Source organism: Tamandua tetradactyla, chromosome 24 (assembly GCF_023851605.1).
Source record: "Tamandua tetradactyla isolate mTamTet1 chromosome 24, mTamTet1.pri, whole genome shotgun sequence".
In the NCBI taxonomy this organism is placed as follows: Eukaryota; Metazoa; Chordata; class Mammalia; order Pilosa; family Myrmecophagidae; genus Tamandua; species Tamandua tetradactyla.
The window spans coordinates 3,969,550-3,979,204 of NC_135350.1; positions in this window are offsets into that span (position 1 = coordinate 3,969,550).

The window sequence follows — 9,655 nt, forward strand, 5'->3', positions numbered from 1 at the left end:
CAGAAAAGCTGGTAATTCATTTGCAGTTGTACATAAAGAGAATCTTATCTTATACATTATATAGGAAATAAAATAGAAGTCAATAAAATAATTAAATATAAATAATTCCTGAAATAATTTTGAGACAAAAGCTTTGAAAGTCTGATTTTATTGAATGAGAAAAGGGATTTCTGAATTTTAAAATCAGCCATTTATTTATTAGGATCAATATTTTGGTGTTTGAATATAAAATTTAAAGTTAGAAAGAACTCAGTGTATGATAATACCACTTTCTACTTGCGTAGGAAGAGGGGAATTCCTAGGTATGGCAGAATTAGAGCCTGGAGTGAAAAGAAGAAATCTGGTCCTGAGGAAAGAGGAAAGAGCAAAGACCCAGCATACGCTACACAAGAATGCTGAGCTTCTTGAGAGAGGAATGTGGAGAAAGTTTCCTGGAACACCTGTAAACCTTTCTGACTTCTCTACTGACTCCTGAGGTGGAAGAAGAAAGGAGAGGAGAGGAGAGGAGAAAGAGCAGAGGGCAGTGTCTACTCAGACCGCCCAGGGCTGCACTATTTGATCTCTTATGTCAGTCAGGGCTAAAGGACTACATATTTTTTATGGGCTGTGAGGGACCACAAAACAACAACTGACTTGGCTGGTGAGATGCCAGGGAAGCCCCATTATCAAAAGTAATAGGTCCTTTCCTTAGTTTATTGCTGCAGGGAGGATCTCCAAGTCAGGAATCTAATGATACTTGCAGCCATTTATCAAGGCTCTGCAAGTTAATGAGAATCTTGGTGGTGCCACTTCAAGAAGGAGCTTCTTGGGAGTTATCACCTTGCCCAGGGAATAGATCAAATGTTGCATTAGCTGCAAACACTCCTCTGCTGCACAAATGCGGAGAGAGATCCTAGAAAGGAAATATATCCAAATGGTAGTCATTAGAAGCTTGCAGAAAAAGGCTGGGTGACATCTCCTTGTATAAAAACACAATATTTCTCTGTCTTTAGACACATTTGGAAAGTAAGACTGGGAAAAGGGAACCTTAAAAGATAAGATTGGTTAGGAAATTTGAACACTGAATTGACTGATGAAATTACTCCAAAGTAACTCACTGAGAATGAGAATATAGTAACTAGAAAATAACAGCATATTTAATCTTCTAATTTTTTTCTTGTATCAAAGCAATGGGGTTTTTTTTTTTTTTTTTTTTTAAAGGAAAGACAGAGAGAAGGAAGGAAGGATAGAAGGAAGGAAGGAAGGAAGAAAGGGAAACATCTCCAAACACTCTCTTGTTTTATTGTATTTTGTTTTTCCGTTTTTTGTTACATGGGCTGGGGCCGGGAATCGAACCGAGGTCCTCCGGCATAGCAGGCAAGCACTTTGCCCGCTGAGCCACCGCGGCCCGCCAGCAATGGGGTTTTGTGAGCAAGACAATATAAATTGTAGAAAGTAATTCACGTTAGAGATATTTTGCATATATTGATCTACTGAATAAATATGCATCCTATCAAAATATACTAGTGCATTGTTACTGCTTTTATAGCATATTTTATTTGGCATGGAAACTATAAATTAAAGCTATAGGGCATTGGAAGAATTATAATTACATTTGATATAACAAATAAAACAATATTTGATCCTAGCCCCACTAAATCTATAAAGACATGAAATAGAAAACACTTGTTTATTAGTTAATTTCTATTATGTTAATGTGAACTGAGTCAGAATGCTTTGCCATTACTTTAAGATGAGAAATGCATAAGAAAGTAGGAAAAAATAAGGCTACATATTAAATATTTTGGCTTACAGTGAAATGTGAAAATGATCAAAAGCCACTGAGAAAACCTTGTTTGTCAAATTTCTTCATACATTTCTGCCCTTCTATTCTTTCTTTGGCATTTTATATTACCAAATAAATATTTATATCACTGATCACTAACTTCAGTGTGTGTCTGAGTGTGAGTGGATAGCAATTTGCTAATGTTTTTCAAAGGTGTTTCTTCTTCTGAGGAAACTTTACGTGTTATTTTTCCTAAAGTCTCTACAGATTGAGAGCTTACATGAACAATATTGTTAACAAGGAGAAAGCTTGAAGAGAAGCACTGAATTTTTTTTTAAATGACAGTCTTGAGTATGTTTACATGCTGAAGAATAGCAGCAAATAATTAAAGACTCATACAAGGGGCAAGTTGAAAAGTATTAAGAAAGAGGTGCAAAAGGAGAAGAAAGGGCTTGCATGAGTGTAGGCTATTTCTTTCTAACCTGAGAGAAGGAAATCAGAACTTCTAAAGTAAATTTATATTCCTGACTTACATTTATGGTAAATGCCTAGAGAGAAAATTAAAAATGATTTGATAATCTGGATTTTAGCTCAAATCTAGACCCTTTAAAGTGCCACAGTAAAGAATTTTTAAAATTCATATAATTAAAAATACATATTTTCCAGAAGAAAAAATACATATATATACATTTTTCCACAATAGAGCAAAAGTAGGAGCGACTAATAGTTTTAATGGCTGAGGCTACTGAGCACTTAGATAATCTTAAAATTAATTTATAGAAGTATTTGGATCCTTTCTTGCTATATCCTAAAATAAGATTTAATTTGAGTGCTCCTAAAGACAATGTTGATAAGGAAATCTATTATTTACCAAAGATATCATCTTATCTATCTTATTTCTGGTACAAGTTCTTCAGAATAAGAATCATCACCTGATTTTAACTGTAATAAAACTGACTCAAGAGAGTAAATAAGCTACCCAAAGTTCTATTTGTAGCTTTGTAGTATTTAATTTGTAGCTATTTGTAGTATTTAATTTGTAATTAAAGACTATTTGTAGTTTTTAATGGAGAAGTGATTCAATGTTTGTGATTTTCCAAAACCACAGTGCCTTTTAGATGTGATTTTCTGTTTAACCAACTGTTATAGTATTTGTAATTACTAAAAAGTAATTTACATTGTAAAGAATTTTTATGTACTCAAAGTTAGATTTTCTTTGAAATTTTCATTCTTTATAATTTAAAACTATACATAAAATATTTGCTATTTTCATAATTTTCTTAGTGTTTAAATTGCACAAACAACACATAATACCTTAATGAATAATCACTTAATAAGAATGAATTTAATTTATATTTAAGTCACTTGAAAATATTGTTTCAATACATTGCCATATTTTATTCACTGATATTTTTTCCTAACGAGCTTCTTCTTATTTCCTTTAACTTTCATGGTCAGCTGGGAAAATGACCCTGTTGCAATGTTCCCCAAAATGGAAAATACAATGTCACATCCCATTCTATCTATAAAATATTTCAAATTAAGTGGTCCGTTGTCATAAAATATTCTAAGATTTTTCCCATGTCATGTTTTTCAAATAAATTTGCTAATTTGTACATGCGGTTTAACCGCTGGTTAGGCTAAGAATTATAGATTCATATTTAATTTGGGCCAGCCACCTCCTGTAGCTGACGTTTTCTTATCTATCAAATGGAGTCAAAGCCTTGGGTAATATTGCCGCTACACCTGCTTTGAACTCTGAAACTTGGTGACACTATAAACAAATGAAGAAAATACCACTAAACAATTGTGTTTCCTTTAGAGAGAAATGTGGAAGTAGGAGATTAAAAAAAAGCCTTCTGCAACTCAACACCTCTTCTCCAGGGCTTTTCTTCTAACCCATTCCCAGCCCTTAAAAATCTGGCTGTTCTTTGTTTCAATGGAGTTAAGTTCCACTTTCTCTCCCTTGCTAAAGCGCGCCTTGAATGAAGTCATTGTCCTGGCAAGCTTTTCTAATTTCTAAGTTTCTAAATAAGAACAATTAATTATCTGGTACACTTGCCCTCAATATCATCAGGAATTTAAAAATAGTTATTTTGCTTTGAGATTTGACAAACAGAACTCTGATACTCGGTAACAGAGAAGATAATCAAAGAAAAGTTATTCCTGAAGATAGCAGAGCTCAAAAGGTAGGAGCAGGGAGACTAAAGAGAGAGGCAATGACTACTCTTGCTAAACTGATCCCTTTTAAAAAATAAAAACATCTTTCTTGATAAGTTCACTTTATTTTTTGCTTTCCTAAATTCTTTCCAAGATTTAAGAAATAGTTTGCTATTACATAATATGGGGCATCCTGCTTTTGTGTTTCTCTTACAGAGAAACTTTTTGTGGCTTTCCTGGTAAGCATTATACATTTTTTAAATCCAAATAATGTTTCAACACTTACTTTCTCTGGAATATTGAAATTCCTATGATTTATTATTCTGAAGATCAGAAATTATTTAAACATACTTTAGCACAGCCATGCAGTTGATTTTTGCAACTTGGAAGCCTGAAAAAAATACTGAAGCAATTTCTGATAATACTTTGTCCCAGAGTTTCATTAATTTCTGTATTCAAAACTTTAATTTAATTTTTGCATTCAAAATTCAAAATTTAGACATTGGTTTGTCCGTATAGATTTATGTATTAAATCGTTTAAACCATTACATTAGTTAAACAGAAAATCCGATTTCCTAACCATATCATAAAATAGATGAATGCTATCTAAACAATTTCACTTACTAACAATTAGCGTTGTGGTGTTCAATGTCATAAACCCAATTCTGAATGCAACAGATAGTACTTTGAATCTTTACCCCATATATAAAATAACATGATCCAGTGAATAACCACTTTGAGTAAAGGTGTCTACATATATAAGAAAATATGAAATAATTAAAAATTCCTTCTGTGCACCAGAAGGTTTATAATTCCCTGATAAATATTAACATTTATTCTATTCCATTCAACTTTGGGCTTCTACAACCAATTACCTTGATATTTTATCTTTAAATTCCTCAAGGTTTTCTACAAACTGCCATCCACATATCACCAGGAAGAGAACTGATATGCTTAACAGATTTTTTTTTTACCAGCTAAGAAATAACTTTCAAAGGGTAACTATTAGTCAGTACCTAGCTAAACAGATTTGAAATAGCAAGTTCCACTGTGAGAAGTCTCCATATTTCATTATTTGTCCTTGATGTTAACCATGAGCTCTATTTTAAATAAATGTCCCCACCCAAAGATCTAATTTTGTATGGAACTTTCTAATGATAAGAATAAGATACTACTACAAAGCTAAACTCCATGAAGAAAGACCCAAAACGTGGCAAAATTGAGCAAACATCTATAATAAACAATTATTTTATAGTCAGTTTGCCTAAATTAGAATCTCTTTTTTATTTTCATTCCAAATTTCTTGATATTTTATGTATTGACAAACTTTTATAGGCATACGTTATGTAGTATGTAGTTTTACATGGAAAGAAAGAAAGAACAGAAGGAAGGGCAGGTCAGGGAAACACTGGGATGGGAAAAGGAAGGGAAAGGAAGAGTATGGAAGGAGAAGGAAGAGGAGGAGAGGGGAATGAGGGGGAAGAAAGGAATTATCTTATCATTTGTTTAATTACTTCCAACCCTTTCTCAAATGCCTACAAGAAAAGCCCCTGTGGAGTTTTTACATTATGAACTTTCAACCACAGAGGTTAAAACATTGTCAATACGCAGGGAAGGTGTAATGCGTGACAAATCAAATAGATGATCTATACATAATGTCGGTATTTGCATAATGAGAGTCTCCATTTTACTCAGATTATGTTTATTACTTCATATACAAGTATGTCATTTTTTTTTTGCAATACAAAATCAGTATTCTGGCTATTTCCTTTTACCTCTTTATGAAACAACTATATTTTCTCCACTGGTATATATTTTTCCGCAGTAACAATCCAGATATCATCATGTAAACAATAAAAATTATAACAAGACGTGAAATGTCTTAGGCCTATGCAGAGGAAAGGGCCAGGGGAATCACTGTCTTTAGCACTCTTAAGTCATATTAATAACAGTCACTTAAATCTGAGGGGAAATAAAATGTATATAACACTTCACACCACATGGAGTGACACATATTTTCTTCTATTTTCAACCAGTCTTTACTTTTTCTTTCATGAAGAACAAAGTTCTTTCTTATTTAGTGAATTTAATTCAATTGAAGAACAATCTATGATTTGGATTCTGATATGCACTGATGTAGATGAAATAATTACAGTGGAGTAAAACTTTTTAAGTGGGTTAAACTATCTTGGTATTGCAAGAAAAATAAGAGCATTTTTGGCCTTTAGCTAAAAAGAAAATTTTCTACCAAAAAATGAGGATACATTTGAGACAATCCCAATATTTACATACAAATGATTGACAATTACTTAAAGCATATTATACCCCACTTTTCAAATAAAAAGCTATAACATATTTTCCTAACTGCATTTTTTATTCCTTCATAAATATTTATTGATCATTAAAGAAAAGTCATACTGTGCTGTGTTTTAAGGTATTGTACAAACTGCATTTACATAAACTTCAGCTGGGAGTCACAAAGGATATAATTTGTAAGATTGTGCTATAATAGAATTGAGAGCTGAAACAAAAACTGAAAATCAAAGTTTGATCAAAAAAACTTTTGTGAAGTAAAAACTTTGTACATTTATGTTGGGAAATAAAACTTCTAAAAAGACTGATTATTCTTTAATCACAGCAGCAATCTAGGGACCCTGGGTCTAAATGCAGGGAAAACCTCAGACTTCTCCAGGCAAAGAATGTATTGATCAGGGCCTGAACTGATAGATGAGGGCTCTAGTACATCATGCTAGAATCAATGCCATTTGGCATTGCCACTTTCCTGGCAATAAATATAAATTTCTTTTGCAAGTAATGTTGCTAATCTAGAATTTTTCTCAGATAGAAGAGCATGTCAACCTATTAAATATTTTTTTATAACATTTACAGTAGGGTGATTGAAAGAGATAATAATAATAATAATAATAATAATAATAATAATAAAAGCAAAAACTGACCTGCCAGCAACAATAGATTCCAATTCTATTGTATCTCATTCAGAAATAATAAAACATCCTTGCTCTGATTTCACCAGGGAGTCAACCAACAGATTACCCTACTAAAGACTCTTAAATATTATTGATATAATGGCACCTGGAAATGTCACAAGCAAAATCTGTTCTCATGCACAATTCATCTTGTATTTGCTTGGAAGGAAAGTTTTGTTTCAGGAAGACACAGAACATATCCCAAATGTTCTCTGAAAGTGACAACCAAAGGGATCAACAATCTCAATTGCTTTATCTTTGCTTGAGTGAAGTTTTGATTCAGGTTGATACTTTTTTGGCATGAAATTAATATTTATTTATATATTTATAACTCACAGATGTTATATTTATGGTATTTTAGTCTATAGCCCCATTTATTATTTTGGTAAATTGTGGCTTCTATTCTTTACAGAATAATAATCATTTCTTAGTAATAACACACTAGGAGAAAATGTTTTCTCTAAGAAAGGAAGGGAGTGTCTCCAGCATTTCTTTAGAAAACTTTTAATGTTTGGAATCTGTGGAAAACTGCCTTTCTTTTCTGCTTTCTTTGCCACCTAATCTTTGAATTCTTTGGAGAATGGGGTGCCATGGTTCCAGAAAATTTTGTTTCCCTTTTCAACCTCCTAAAGTCTTTAAATATATCACATGCTTAGAGGAATACAATAGAATTTTAAATGACATTTCATATATTTTATTTCACGTAGCTTCCAGTCCTATAAAACGTGTATAATTTAGAAGGTTGACCTAAAAATCTGATATCATAAACGCTGCTCTAATCAAAGCAGAATCATGCCATATAGGTTTCTGTGAATCACTAATTGCAAATTTTAGATCTCTATAAACTGTGACACCATGCTTACGGTCATACACATGGATAATACATTTCACTTAACATAATAACACATTTATTAAACAGTTATGAGACAGGCATTTCCTAAACCCTTGCATGGATTATCTTTTTTAATTTTACAATTTGAGGCTAGGATTGTTTTCCTGATTCTACATAAAATGAAATTGAAGCACTAGGGTTTTATAATCTGCCTCAACTCATAGCCGTGCAACCAACACATTGTGGAACTGAAATTCAATCCTAAATAAGAGACTCTCTGAAAAATGAGTTAAATAGAAATGAAAGCCATCTTCTTGGAATAAAATGCTTTTTCTCAAAAGTATCCACACGTATGAATTAATGAATCAAATCATTAGTAGCTGAGATTGAAAGGGATTTTACGAAACATATGGTTCACTCCTTTCAGATGTTGGAATCCCCTCAGTAATTGCTTTGTTTTCTAAAGCTTCTTGTTTCTGCAAAGTCCGTCTTTATAAACTTCTATTCATCAATTTCCACTTATCTTCTTAAATTATTTATTTTGAAACTACTAGATTTTTACTTTTTTTTTTACTGAGATCTATTCCTGAAATAGAACACTTTACAAGCCTCCGCTTTGCAGCATCTACCTTTAAAATCATTCATTTTTGTGATGACAGAGAGTCCTTATGTTCCCAAGAAGAGAATGTCAAGATGCTCCTTCATTGTCAAAAATGCTGAAATTGTTGCAATTGAATCTGAGAGCTTGACTTATACTGAATATGCACTCTAAAATATCATCACATTCCTGAACTTCAGACTACACCTGAAGGGGACTTGCACTGGCATTCTTTCTTGGAGGTACTCTTTTAAGCAGAGACATCACAGCTACTGTATATGAGGCCCCCAAGTGCAAAGAGGTGGGGGCAAAATTAAGCTATTTCCCTGCATGAGTAGGAGAAAACCTGGAGCAGTGATAAACAACCATGCAGAAAGTAAGGTTGCATGAAAGGATTATATTTGCTGGCTAGCACCAAGGAAACAAAGAATATAATATTGCATTAGCATTAAAACTTTTTTCTTAATCAATAAGCTACGTAACACCTTGGTTTAAAGAGATGCATTTTTTTCTATCAAGATTTTGTATTAGGGTGGCTATGCACACACAAACACACACAGTTCTTATTACATAAGATAAAAAGGGAACAGATCCCTCAATACATTAGATAGGTGTTACTAAAAGAGATACTGTAAATGAAAGAATCCAAGACTCCAAAATCTCTGTTTAATGAAAATAAAAGTTATTAAATATGTTGAGCTTTTTCCAGCTTGGTCAATAACTAAATCTTTAATATATTTTTTTCTATTTGGATCTCTTCATTTCTTAATTTAGGATAATTTATAATCAGGTAACCAGGATAAGTTTTATTTGATCCAATGTTGATAGAGATATCGACCTTGATTATTTATTTAGAGAGTTAACATGTATGTTTGTAACCATACTAATTGAAATAAACTTGAACTGTTAATATCAATTAGTTAAGAAAGAGTCTTCCAGTTAGTTTACAATGAGACAATCGGAGTTAGTTTTTACAGGATGATGTTATCTCTGAATCTTATTAATTTATTCATTGTTTCACAACATGTTTTCAAATGAGCATTTATGATATTTTACTGCTATTCATATCCTTGAATAGTTGTTTAAAAGACAGGTGAAATTTTTGAATAACAACATTATTACCACAAAAGTGAAAAAAAAGAAGCTAGATTAGAAACAATGCTCTTACTTAGTAATAGATGCAAAAACTGTTTCAGAATAATCATGTTCCTATGGATCACTTTATTACATGTGAGCAAGAAATCCATACATATTTTGTTTATCCACTCATTGGTTGATGGACACTTGGTTTGTTTCTATATTTTGGCAATTGT